Raw genomic sequence first — 15,472 nt, forward strand, 5'->3', positions numbered from 1 at the left:
CTAAAAGCACTATGAACAGTTTTTTAAAAGAAAGTACAAGGCTCACGTCAGTGGGCATGTGCTTCGTAGGTGCATTCATTGCAGGATGCATTAATGAAGCGCATTAACTCCTCCCTGCAGCATTATTGCCGTACAAATATTCTCATTCTCAATTAAATAATATGATTGGTCTTTTCACATCCACTTGATTATATGTTGTCACCAACAATTTCCCTGATATCCGGAATTCTGCGTGTGTGAACAAAACATTTTGTAATGTATTGCTATACACATGTATCAAAACATTTTGTAATGTATTGTTATACACATGTATTATTATTGTGTTAATGCTTGTGATTTATGATCAGATTGTTGTTATTAGTTTCTCTCTATTGTGTAAAATTTTCAAATTTTTATAGTTAGTATTAGTTTTTTCCCGGAAATTTTTGAGTGATGTCAGCTCGCCGCCACATCCTTGGTTCCAGATTTCGAGGGTAAATGTTATCTTGCTATGCATAATTGACTGGGTTGATGAGATAGTACATAGGAGAGTGATTCTACGTATAGGTGGGAGTTAAATTCGACGTGCTTTAAGCTCTCGTGCCGTAAATTTGGTTTTAAGAGTGTTGGTGGAAAATTTATTAACAAATTATTGGTAAGCATGTTTCTAATTAGTTGTGTGTTGTTTTCTTGGTGTTGTGGCGCTTATTGAGGCTGGAATTCCTGTTTTTGTGCCTACGTTTTTTTGCGGCATAACTTCCGCTTCTCGGCCTTCTATAGTTACCAAGTTAGCTACTCGTTGCATCATCTGTTTTACTTGAACGGATGTGAGCAGTAAACTTTTGCTGCAGTAAACTTATGTGTCAGGTTGCAGGATTACTGACCTCCTTGACGACAATCTGACAGGTAAATGTATGGACATTAATCTCTGGTTTAATCATCGTGATGCATAGTTTGGACTTCTAATGGTTCACTATTTCGGAAAATTTGCAGATTAGACTTTAGAATTTAGTCAACAACAATTGTTCGGGTAAGTGGATTGTTGGATTCTAGCAACAGAAACCTGGTGAGTTTTCGAGATTTCCTTGCGAGAAAACTCTAGTTTAATGCGTTATTTTATTTCTTAAAGAAATTATGGAGTTTGTGGGTAGATATAAAAATAACACCAAATTTTCAGTGTTAAATACATTGTAGGGTCGAGTTTCGATGCTTTGAGTGCAATGTTGTAGGGGTAAAGTAGTAGTAACTGACCATGACTAAGTTGGAAGTCGACCCATCTTTGCATTTCCGCATTTCTTGTGAGTAAGGCGTTGACCCCGATTCGATATGCTCTACTTTTAAACAGTTTGTCGACCCCGATTCCATGTTTTTTTGTAGTGGTTACGACGAAGTTTTCCAGGAATTTAACACTCTAAAAGTTGTGAGGTCGAAAGTATAGACATCTTTGCATTTTTAGAAGGCTCATGAGCAAGGTGCGAACTCTAACTCCATATCGTGGTGTTTTAGATAGTCAGGAGGTCAGATTTCTACTAACATAAACATCTAGATGCGGAAGAAAAAAACTCTGAGCTAAGTGGGGCGCAATGCATAGACACAAGGATGTGTTAATTATTTACTTCTAAAATTTGCGATGTCGTAAGTTGAAGCATTTTTATGTTTCCATAAGACCAGTGAGCAAGATCTGGAGCCCGATTCCATATGGTGGTCTTTTAAATAATTGAGGATTCAGAGTTCTATTGGCATAAATATTTAGCTGGCAAAGAAAATAATGACGAGCTTAGTAGGACCCGACACATAGATGCAGCGTTTTAAGTTTCTAGAATTTTCAAAACACTAAATTTATTGGAATAAAAGTTATAGTTTAACTGACTAGAAATTACAATCTGGCATAATTGCCAACTAGAAAAACAAAAACATAAAAATAATTAATGACAAAATTCAACCTTCAATGATATTGGAGAACTTTCGAGACCAATGCTACCAATATTCTAAGTTTCCAGCTGTGGGATTTTCTAATGTGTGTTCTTCCTCAATTTTATACATAAACGAACATGCTTGAGCCACGGTTGTAAGAGTACGTTTAAAAAAATTCAAATTAAGAATAAGCACATCCCTCTTCATGTCAATTTTTTGGGTTTCTTTGGACTCGAATGAAACTCATAGTCAAGGTCGGGCTCAACTTCCTGGTCGGGCAGTTGACGTGTGTATGGAGAAGAATCATAAGGAAAAGGCCGACCTCCGACCCATCTTGGCAAAGGCTGACCTTCGAGTGATCTTGAAGTTGCAACTGGCATTTAAGTTAGTTATTTTCGACTTTTGTAATTTATCAACCATATTCACATTATTTTTTTCTTTAAAGGAGGGATAACGAGTTCATATCTTTTAAAAATTTTAATAGTAATTTGTTTCAATGTTAAATGCATTTTGGGGTCGAGTTTCAATGCTTTGAGTGCAATGTTGTAGGAGTAAAGCAGTAGTAACTGACCACAACTAAGTCATAATTCAGCGCATCTTTTGGATTTCCGCAAGTGATGTCAGCAAGGTGTCGACCCCTATTCCATATAGTTTGCTTTTAGATAGTGTGCCGACCGTGATTCCATGTTTTTCTCTAGTGGTTATGGCAGATTTTTCTAGGAATTTAACACTCTGAGAGTTGCGAAGTCGGAAGTGTACGAATCTTCGCATTTTCAAAAGGCTCGTGAGTAAGGTGTCAGCTTTGACTCCATATCGTGGTGTTTTAGATAGTCGGGGAGTTAGATTTATATTGACATATACATCTAGCTGCAGAAGAAAATAACTCTGATCTCACTCGGGTGCGACGCATAAACACAAGGATGTGTTAATTATTAACTTTCTAAAATTTGCGATGTTGGAAGTTGACATGTCTTTCCATTTTCACAAGACCCGTGAGCAAGGTATTGACCCTGACTCCATATCGTGTTCTTTTAAATAGTTGGGGTGTCAGAGTTCTATTAGCATAAATATCTACCTAGCGAAGAAAATAACGTCGACCATAGTGGTGCTCAACGCATAGATGCAACATTTTAAGTTTCTAAAATTTGCGGTGTCGTAAGTTGGTCGATATTTCCATTTCCACAAGACTCTTGAGCAATAAATATATGAAAAAAATAAATAAATAACCCCTGTTAGATCATTATATTTGCATTCTAGAGTTTGATCCTGTGTATACTAGTTTTCTCATGCCTTTTACGTTCATTGCACTATCATAGGACACACTACTGCTACTAATTTGTTTTTCAAGACATTCTAAGTTTCCAATGGTGGGATTTTGTAATGTACATTGTTCCTCAATTTTATACATAAATGAACATGCTTGAGTGGTTGTAAGAGTAAGTTTAAGAAAAATCAAATTAAGAATAAGTGCATTCGTCTGTATGTAAGTTTTTTGGGTTTCTTTGGACTCATACGAAACTGGTAGTCGAGATCGGGCCCAACTTCCTGGTCGGGCAGTCATTGTGTATGTGGAGAAGAATCATAAGTAAAAGGCTGACCTCCGACCCATATTAGCAAACGTTGACCTTCGAGCAATATTGAAGTTGCAACTAACGTTTAAATTAGTTATTTTCGACTTTTGTAATTTATGAACCATATTCACATTATTTTTTCCTTTAAACGAGACATAACAGGTCCATATCTTTTTAACATTTTAATAGTAATTTGTTTTAATTTGTACATGATTTTTTAATTTATTATGTTAAACTTTTAGATAATAAAAATAATAATATTTCAGTAAATTTGCTTTAAATAAATTTATCTTATAAAAATAGATTATTTTAAATAAAATTTATTAAATAATATGTTATATGAAATAAAAAAATTATAAATTATAAACACGCCAACTATACACATATGTTTCTTTTGTGGGCCCTCCTAGAAGCAAGTCGGAGGTCGCGTTGACTATGAGTTCGGAGGTTGGCCTTGTCTTTTGAATGGTACTATGACACTTCCTAACCAATTTGACTCCTTGTAAACACACATAACTATGTAAACATATTTCTTTTGTGGCCGCTACTAAAAGCAAGTCGGAGGTGAGCCTTCAGTATGCGGTTGTTTGAATGGTCTCTCTAGGCACTCTCGACTACTGACACTCCCCGACCAATTCAACTACAGTTACAATACTTCACGCGAGCTGGTGCGAGCCCTGACAAATTTAACGAAGGTTGCGATATTTGTTTCATTTAAATATTATTTTAATTAAAATTATTCACGTGTACATTAATGTTGATATTCCATGAGATTAAAATACACTATTGTTTTACGAGGAAATGAGCAACAATGGTCCAATTATTGTGTTTCATGGTTTTTATCATTTGTGTTGAGATTTGAGAGTAGTTATGTCATTTATTGGGTGCAAATTGTAACTTATTCCCTTGTTTTATTTCTTTTCTCATACATATTTGGTTTGTAATGTAGTTTTTTATTCAATATAAATTGAAAATATATTTTTTGGGTTTTGTTTCCTAGAATCCAAGTTCAGTGCTATTACTATTATTATTTTTTATGAAGGACTTAAATGAGGTCTATCATCAGTTGATATGTTATAAATTAAAAGTTAAATATCTAGTAAAATTAGTTGTTATTATACCTTTATTGTGTGACATTTAGCGAAAAAATTGTTAATTTAAATTTTTTTTTTATAATTATAAATAAGAAAGCAAATAGTTTTTATAATAATTTATATTATTTATTATTGACTAATTTGTATCATTAGTATTTGAAAAAAAAAATAGAAATAACCATATTCACATTATTTTTTTCTTTAAAGGAGGGATAACAGATTCATATCTTTTAAACATTTTAATAATAATTTGTTTAAATTTTGTACGTAGTTTTTCGCTTTGTTATCTTAAACTTTTAGATAGCAAGAATAACAATGTTTTTGTAAAATTGTTTTAAATAAATTTATGTTACAAGAATAATTTATTCAATTTATTTTTTTATTGATAGAAAAAAATATTTTTAATTAAATTTATTAAATAATATGTTATATGAGAAAACAAAATAATAAATTATAAAGAAGGCAACTATGCATATATATTTCTTCTGTGGGCCCTCCTAGAAGCAAGTCAGAGGTCGGACTAGCTATGAGGTCAAAGGCCGACCTTATCTTTTGAACGGTGCTATGACACCCCCGGACCAATTCGACCCCTCGTAAACACTTTCAACTATACACACATATTTCTTTTGTGGCCCCTACTGAAAGCAAGTTGGAGATCGGCCTTGTCATTTGTATGGTCTCTCTAGCCACTGCCGACCACTGGGACTCCCCAACCAATTCCATTGTACTTATAATAATTCAGAGGAGCTGGTGCGAGATCTGACAAATTCAACAAAGGTTGTGATAAGCATTATATTTAATTATTATTTTAATCAAAATATTCACATATGAATTAATGTTGATATTATGTGAGATTGAAGTACTCTACGAGGAAATGAGTAACAATGGTCAAATTATCTTGTTTCATGGTTTCTATGGCTTGTGTTGATATTTGAGAGTAATAATGCCATTTATTACCTGTAGATTGTAACTTATTCCCTTGTCCATGTTTTATTTCTCTTCGTACATATTTGGCTTGTAATGTATTTTTTTTATTCAATACATATTGAAAATAAAATTTTTGCATTTTGTTTTCTAGAATTCAAGTTCACTGCTATTATTATTATTATTATTATTTATAAACGACTTAAATGAGGTCTATCATCAGGTCTATCATCAGTTCATATCTTATAATTAAAAGCTAAATATCTGGTAAATTAGTTGTTATTATACATTCACTAAGTGATATTTAGCAAAAAAAAAATATTAATTTAAATTTTCTTTTTTTTGAATATAAATATGAATAGGCAAGCAAATAGTTTTTATGTGACTTCTTTTTATTTTCCTTTTTTTTTTTCTTCCCTAAATCAATTTTGTTTTAAATTTGAAAATTATTTATTTAAATTACAATTTTAGACAATGTACTCTAAAATATTAAGCCTATTTAGACACTTAAAAATTATATATATATATATATGTATATAAAATCTTGTCAAAAAATATACAACCAAATTAATTAAGAATGTATATAAAATAATTAAACTATTTTATACTTTTTAACTATTTTATCAATTTATATTTAAAATACACCTTTGTAGTATATTTGACTTTTGGTTTATAATACATTTTATATAAAGATCTTTTTTACTTTATTTGTTGATCATGTTCTTTTCTCTTTTTTTTGGTCCTAATAATTTTAAATTGTACTAAGCTATTAAATTGTTAGGTTTTGTTGATTTTACTTAAAATTGTGGATGATTGCAAAATGAATTAAAATTTCAATGAATGTTTTAATTATTAGGCTCAACTTTATAAGAGTGAAAGGGACTTGATTTAAAGTGACGTGAATCAAAATTTAATTTTTATTTCATTTTTACCCTTGATTGGGGAGTGAGACCGCTGGAGACCCACTTGGGCTTGATTGACATGACAAAGTTATTAATGTTTTGGGATAGTGGGTGGTATTCCCCACACCCTCACATGTGTATTCACTGTGATAATATGCAACGTCACAGCGCTTGGCAAATCCATGAGGTGAATGTTGGTAATCCTTGGCACCTACAGGTAGTGGGAGTGAAGGTGGAGTTAAGACCACATATCTGTCGTATAAACTTGGGTCCTCAGCTTCTTAAGGAGCCTAAGTTTGTTGGTTACAAGTTCGCGGTGCTAGGAACGTGAGAAGAATACCCAGCTACTGCCTGTCTCTGCTCAAGGTTGGCGTATAAAGTCTGGTATGTTATAATGCTACCTTTGTATCTTGGGTCGGGTTGACTACTTACGATAAACTTCACGCCCGGGGGGAGAGGAAACATTGGTTAAGTTAGCATTTTATGGGACTGGAAATATAGGCCTTCTCGATTATGTAATGTTGATTTTTATAGTTTTTGGCAATCTTCTTTCTCGCATGGGCATGTTTAATGGTTTCTGGTTTTTTATCATGATGTTTTCTCTACATGTTGATAATTGGGTTTCCTAATTTAAGCCTGAATTATTAGGGCAAGCCCTGTGGAGAGCAAGGGCTTTGGAAAATGATCAAGGCCAAGTCTACGAACTCAGGGCTTAGGGGGGGTGTGGGGACACCGTTCTTATTATGGTGATACCTCCCACCTCCGGAGGGTTACTAATTATATATGCTTGCTGGCTTGGGTGGTGGAATTCTGAAGGGACACAGTGTTGTTTGGCGTTGCATTTTTTTGGCCATTCATTAAGTTAATGCTTGTTTTTCAGGTGGTTCTCTGTACAAATTATATTCCAGGTCCACCTACACTGTATTTACTTCTAACCTCTGTACAGTGGGCTGGGTTACGAGCATGGGATAGTGGGAGAAGGGTGAAGAAAGGGGGCCCGACCTTGGCAAATATGGTAAAGTCTCAGCCTCGCGGTGGAGCCTTGGTCGAGGCGGAAGAGGCAGAAGACACCAGGAAGATAAAGGAAAAGATGTAGATCCATCTTCTAGTCGGACTGAGTGGCAGAGGACTGAGCGATAGAGGACTGAGTGGCGGGAGACTACACGACAGGCGACTGTGCGGTAGGGGACTGCGCGACAAGGGGCGACGCAGAGGGGGACTACGCTACAGGGGACTACTCGAAATATGGGTCGAAAAACAAATTCTGAGAATCTTCAGGCCCCGGTCAAATATTACTGCGAAGGGACCGCGACACAGGTGAAACAATTGATTTCGAATTGGGAGGTAGAGTTGAATTCACAAGTTGATATTGAACCACCATTCGAAGACTAGGGGAACTAATCATGGACCCTAGGTACACGCGTGGTCGTCTCACCCTGTTTAGGTAGTCCATTCATCTATACTGGGTAATGAAGTGCATAGTGGCCAAAGTAATGGCTGCCACCACCAACACAACATAGCATAGTGAGGCTGAGTTGAGTCTACATGACATTCAAAATGAGCTCCAACTTATCCAACATTAGTTGCAAAATCAAAACGCCCATATGGGCCACATCGAGCGACATATCCCATGTTTGCCGCAATCTGAATTACCAGGATCAAGTGCTAAAGATCTTGCTCCAATGGAATCGTCGAATGATTAATGGGTCAAAGCTATGACTGTTAATTTTGGCTTATTTTTTGTTGTTTATGTCAGGTAGCATTTATGCTTTTAGTTTGATGTTTATTAGTTAGTTTCCAAACTATCAGCGTTATAAGGCTTGGCTAAAAAGACTCAAACTATTTATGTTTTGGATGGCTTATAATGCGATTCGGTGGCCAACAAACTTGGTTTCCCACTGGGTAGGTTGAGGCCACCGAACAACCCATATATTTGTAACCTGCTTGTTTATAGATGAATGAATGAAAGGTATTGCTAATCTTACAAAAAAAATCATTTTTAATTTAATTTTATTCATATATTTTGTAAATTAAGTATTTGAAATATTTAATAATTAATTATGTTTAAAATTCATTATATTTATAGTAATTTCCATTAACATATATATATAAACTTTTTGATATAGAAAAATATGTATATTAAAATTTCGATAATGCTATATTCTTTAAATTGTTTATATAATGCTAAAATGCTTAATTATCAAATTATAGACTAGGTTTTGTTTTTAGATATAAATAAATAGAGTGTTAAATTATTATATTAAGTCATTTTATATTTTCTTATTTTAAGTTTCATGAATGTTAAAATTGTTTGTTCAAGTAGTTTCCTTGGATCTCATTGTGATGTTGTATAATTTATATTGAATTTAAGAAAACAAAGAATATATATAAATAAACATGAAAAATACAACAATATTGTAATTAATAAAGACATTGCCTTGTATTATATTATAATAGTTTAAAGATAATTTGATTATATATATATAGATATATCGTTGTAGTACTAATATCTCTTTTTTTTGTTGCTTATTATTATTATTATTTTATTTAATGGTGTATAGTTAGAAACATTTTATTGTTTTTATTAGTGGTTTTTGTAAATCATGATGCATTGCTTGATATTCAATGAACATAGGTTATCGAAAAAAAAATTGATTTAAGCAATAAAAATATAGAATCATAGATACAAATCACTAGTATAAATTATTGTATCTAGGTATTTTATGTAAATAGATGTACTAGTTTATTGTCTTAGTAATATTTATAGTGGCCCTTTGAAATATATATTTTTAGGATTCAATGAAGTGATTGCTATATTAACTAAGAAATAATTGATTTTGCATGTGCTTTTAATTTTATGAATATGAGATCCTAATGATTAAGATGTTGCGAACATCTGTGCAAGTTTGAATTTTCTCTAAATTTTTAAGTGCTAGATACTTTTATCTAGATGAGGCAATATCCAAAACTTGCCAGATTTTCCAAAAACTTTAAATGAACTTTATTCTTGTCCATTAATCTGGGGTCACATTACATTATTTATGTCTAGGTGGCAAGCTAGACATTAAAAAAAAAATGAATTATGGAATAATATTAATGTTTTTATGTAGCAATTATGTGCATTCTTTTTTCAAAACAAGTGAAAAACAATAAAAGACAAATGTGAACTAGAAGGAATTAAAAAACCTTATAATCTTTGTTATTTGCAATTGTGGTAATTAATAACATTAAATGTATAAGCACTTAAAGACAATTATCAGTTTTTTTCAAATATTTTTTAGATACTTAGATTTGAATTTTTTGCCAATTGACGTTTGGTGCGATTTGAAGTACAATGACTAATTTGTTTACATTTGAACATGGTCAACTAATAGAATTAGTTCTTAGAACACTTTTTCTTGGTATTATTTATTGTAGTTGATAATAAAAAGCCTTTAAAGAGTGATATAATTTAGATTCCTAAGTCATTATTTGACTTGCTGATATACTAGGGTGAGGTGAAGTCTACTTGTTTGGGTAGAGTCTTTTAAAAAAAATGTTGTGCAATTGTGAATAATTATGAGTCATGGAATGTGTAGCTATGCAACTATCAAAATCGTTGCAACATCTTATAAAAGAGGAGGAGATTGATAATCAGAAATTGGATTATGCAAATAAAATGGAGAAGAAGAAAAATAATGAGCATTTAAAATGCAATTTTCGTGGCAAGTGGATTAGTTTTAGTTTAAGTTGGTGCAAATGTTGGTGTTGTTGCATGCAATATATTTGTACAAATCTAGAGAGCAATGAATAATTGTCAAAGGCCAACATGCAACAAATTTTTTTTGGTGTGATTTAAATGATAAATTTGTTGATTCACTAGGTGTCATGTGAGAAAGAATTTTCATGAATTATAATGCTAAAATTAGTGAATATTGCATGCACCTCTAAATCTCATAGTCATTTCTTCTGTGTATGTCTACTTGGAATCTTTATTCCAAGATGAGCGGCTATAGAAGCTTAAATTATTGTATTTTCTAGTTAATTTTGGTGCAATATCTTTTGCTCAAATTGACACATTTAATAAAGTACGTATGCAATTTAATGTAATTATAATACTATGATTACATTTGGGTAATGTTTTTTATTTGCAATTTTTGTAGTCATGTGTGACTAGAATGTTATTTGTTATTTATGACATAGTAGATAATGTTTTCAATGGCTAGCAAAATGTATGATACAAAATCACATTGCCCACCTTTATATGCAATTTAATGGAGTTATAGTACTATGATTACAATTGAGTGATTATTTTTTATTTGAAATTTCTTCAATTATGTTTCACTAGAATGTTATTTGTTATTTATGACATAGTAGATAATGATTTCCATGGCTAGCAAACAATATGATACAAAGCCTCATTGGCCACCTTTGGTGATTGTTATTTGCACTATATATATATATATATATATATCTATATTAGCTCTTGTAGTATTGAATATATATCTATATTAGCTCTTGTAGTATTGAATACAATGTTACTTTGTCTTTATATCGAAGCCTTGTGTACCTTGGATAAATTGACGGCTACAATGCTATAAATACTAATGTTCCTTGCATAAATTGATGGCTACAATGCTATAAATGATATTATTATTAATGCAAATAATCCTAATTTTGAAGGCACTATGGTTCTCATGTACTCTCATTCTAAGTATATCAATCTCTTGATGACCAAGTTTTAAAAAACAAATACTACATTATGCTAGGCACCTAAATACTTTACATTTTATTTGATAGCATAATGTCTTTATAATGCAGTGGTAGGTTAGTAACTTAGACAAGGTGCAATTGATAGCTTTATGGTAATAAGCATTTGAATATGTTTATTATTTCAATAAAATTTTGAATATGATTATTGTTTTAAGTAATTTTATGCTTGTTATTTTAAATTAAAGTTGTTTATTATAAAAATCTATATTGCAATTGGTTTTTGAAACTAATTTTTGGATTCTATTTGATTTATACATTTTGAAAAGAATTTACAAAAATGGTTAGTTGATATATACATTTTGAAAAGAATTTACAGTAATTGTCACTGTTTTTTATGGAATTTTGCAAATTAAATATTGTGTTTTGAAATTTGTTAGAATGATAATAGTGTTTTTATTGGTATTATTTTAAATTATATAAATATATTTAGTTTTAAATTATATTTTGATTGAAAAGAATGCAATATTCAAGGTTCCTTATGCCCATTTTGTCTACTCCTTTGTCATAGTGCTAGGTACTCATTTTTAGAGTATTGTCAAACAAAAACCAAGAAAAAAATAGTCGCAGAGACAACATAGGCTACATAATATATAAGAGGTCTAAAAATGTTCTAATATGACACTTGGTAATTGAACATTCAATGCAACTCATGTTCTTCATGCTATAAATCATTGTCACATTTGGACAATTTATCACATTGTCTCAATATACTTCATGGCAATGAAAAATAGTTTTTGCATTGAAATGATCAAAATTGCAATAAATTGATCACAAGTTATCTAGATTCAATTTACATATATTAAGTATTTATTCTATTATCTTGGTGACTGTTTATTTCACTCAATCACTATTCTTCTTCACTTTCGCTATACTTCAACTAAGATAAAACATGGAATTGTAAACCACTTTGGACATTGCTTATCTTTGCATTCATTGCATACAGAATTGACTCCTGAATATCTTCACGATATTAATCATGTTAATGGTCTTGAAATTTACTTGGAAGGATTGTCTACACCTTCTTCTAATTGTGCTTCATCTACAATTAGCTTATGGGGGGATTCATTTTGTATGAAATGGTTCTCCAAATGGTTGGAAATCCCAGTCAATGTTTGGTTATTTACAAATGGCAAAGCATATCTATAGTTCAATGCAGACATTGATGGATATCAATATAATATTTTTTTGCATAACCAAAATCCTACATGTGGACATTTTGAACCACTCTTGTTACATAGCACAATAGATAGTGTAGCTTCAATAGATAAAGTGATTGGCTCTTGTATTTGTCCACACCAATTCTGACTTGGACACTTTGACATATTTTTAATTGAGCAAACCTTATTTGAACAAGGCTTCTTGATCTATCGACAAAAATTCAGTGACAGCCATGAATCTTTGTTTGATTTTATTTGCACACTTGCACCATGGTTTGATATGTCTAATATGAGGAAAACAATTGCACAATTTTTTTTCAATTGTTTCATTTGTAATGAAAATAGAGCTACCATTGCTTAAAACAACACATGAATGCTAGAAACATTGAACAAAAGCAATGTATCAATGATTAGCAAGCTTCTATTATAAACTCATCAATGCCATATGCATATATACATATATAGGGAAAAGGTTTTGAAATACAATGGATATGTGTACTACTTGATGTTAACATATATATCTAGAATATAGAAACAAAAGATATTTCCTTGAGATTCTATTCAGCAAATACTTGCTCCAAAGTCTTGTACTGTATGCATGTACCAATATCTACATCGCATGCACATTTCCATGCACTTCTAGAAATTTAGAATGTTGAAAATATTAATCACAATGACAAGACACCACAAGTGCTCCAAAGAATCGCAGAAAGAGAAAACTGCAAGTCAATTTCAAGTGTACCTTATAGATATCTTGTTAGCAAAGAATTTAGTTTTGCTAAACCTTGTACTCAACTAAAGCATTTGTCATTTGAGAATACAATATCAAAAAAAAATTAGTTGAAGCATCGAAGGATTTCACATCATCAAGTGAGGACAATAATCCTTTTTCAATGGAAACACAAAATAACAAAGAAGTCTCTACCTCTCTTTCCAATGGATATAGTAATCGCTATACTCACTTACATTAGTTGAAATTTGCAATACGAGCACAAGGTGCTCTAATAAAAGAAGCACAAAAGTGAAATGTAAAGTCAAATAAAGAAATTGAGGCATATTTGCAATCGATCCAAGACACGCCTATGTATGCATGTTGAATTTGTGATAGATTGTACTTTGGAAAGGACATGCAATCTATTAACAAGCACATTTTATCTACTATTTGATATCTGATGCTTGCATCAAACTTCAAGGCCATTAAACTCAATGATCAAATATGAAAATCTTTTAATAAGGTGATACTCAATGAAGCCCTAAGGGTTAGCTTAGTTGGTTGAGTTCCTGTTGTTAAGTACCTTGCCGTCGGGAGGTCACGGGGTCAAATCTCCTCGACACCCTTGGGGTTAAGCCTTGCTTGTTTGGCCGATGACCAGATCCCTTTGGGTTGATTTGCTTGGATTTTCTCATGGATGTAGTGACCACCTAATGTCCATGAACCACACTTAAAAAAAAGGCAATACTCAATGAAAAATTTCCTACATTTGCATCGCCTCTTAATATTCGACGAAACGAAAAATTGATCTCCGTTGCACAATTGACATATTTGGAAGAGATATTAGTGGCAAAAAGAATGGATTTTCTATAAATAAGACAAATTGGTTACAAAAGATCACAAATTGGATTAACAAGAACAATCATAAATGTTCCTTCCAGTCTAGATAGAATTCAAACAACATTATCTAGAGATATTAATGACAATATGATGGTGGAAATTATGCTAAAAAGAAAATTGGAATACAAGAATGCTTATTTGTCTAGAAATATTCAACCAGAAAAGTGATATCTGCATTACATGACTTGTGCAACACATCTCTACACAAGAGCGAACACATAGTAATCAAATATGAATGGAAAAAACATTTTAATCAAAGTAGGAAAAATCATCAGAATGATATTCCAAAAATGAAGGAATTAGACTCACCAGATGTAGATAATGATATAGAGGCAGAAACTGAAACACTTGTACATGGTTATCCATAGGCCTGCCTTAGCCGTGATCTTGATACAAGAATAATACAAGTTTCACCTTCTGAACGGTTTCATCCCGTAGGCATTTTTCAAGACTACTTATCTAAGAAAATGAACTTCAGGACACTGTTCGTTGGATCAAGTTGTCTATTGATGTTATCAATCACTTTTTGTATAATAAAAAAAAACACAATGGGAACTTTTGTACATGTATGGTGACTTTTCAACACATATTACAAACATTTTTTTTTTTTAAATCATATTTTGATAAACTAGGTTTCTAACTCGGCTTGGATTTCTATTCGCAAAGGACAACTAAAAGGACAAAAACTAGTTGCTAAAGATGTCAAAAATAAAAGCAATCTTCAGAAATTATTAAAATGACCAATTACATATTAATGTTTAAGAAGCATTCGCACATCTCTTGACTATTTTTAACATTTACAAAAATATATATTTGCAATGATATAACAACTTGACCCACCAACTTTATTTGTCACATTCACTAGTGTTGAGCATGTTTGGGAACCATTGATAAATGCACTAAAAATACAAATCACTGAGTCCATAACAAATCAAACAAACAACTTTGATGATGAATGTATTGACACATTGATCAAATGTCAACCGATCATCTGTATTCGATATTATAGGCATAAAATGTCGTCAATGCGTTCCTTGATAACAAAAAACAATGAAATATTTGGTCAATTGCAATATTATTTTTTTATTATAGAATTCCAAAGTAGAGGAACAGAGCATGACCATGGATTACTTTGGATTCAAGATGCGTCAATATATAAACAATCCCCTGATATCGATGTCATAGGTTTCATTGATCAATATTTGACTTGTGATTCTACAAGTTTGTTGAATCAAATGATTCAATTTCAAACTCATCACCACACAAGAACTTACAAAAACCATAAAAAATCTACTTGTATATTTTGTTTCCCTTTCCCACAAATTAACGAAACTTGTATCTTACATCCTTTGTGCAGTGAAAACAATGATATCCAAACAATGCAAAAGAAACTTTAATTTCTTCTACATGACAAATCCTATTCAAAAAGCATAACATTTGACATGTTTTTAGTCAACATTGGAATTACAAAACAAGAATACATCATACTCTTACGATGTTGTATTACTTGGCCAATTGTACTACTCAAAACAAATCTTTGTGATGTGTGGATAAATGCATTTGAAAA

The sequence above is a fragment of the Pinus tabuliformis genome, chromosome 3_1 (assembly GCF_031772625.1).
Source record: "Pinus tabuliformis cultivar Carrire ecotype Pingquan chromosome 3_1, CPIR1, whole genome shotgun sequence".
NCBI classification, from domain to species: Eukaryota; Viridiplantae; Streptophyta; class Pinopsida; order Pinales; family Pinaceae; genus Pinus; species Pinus tabuliformis.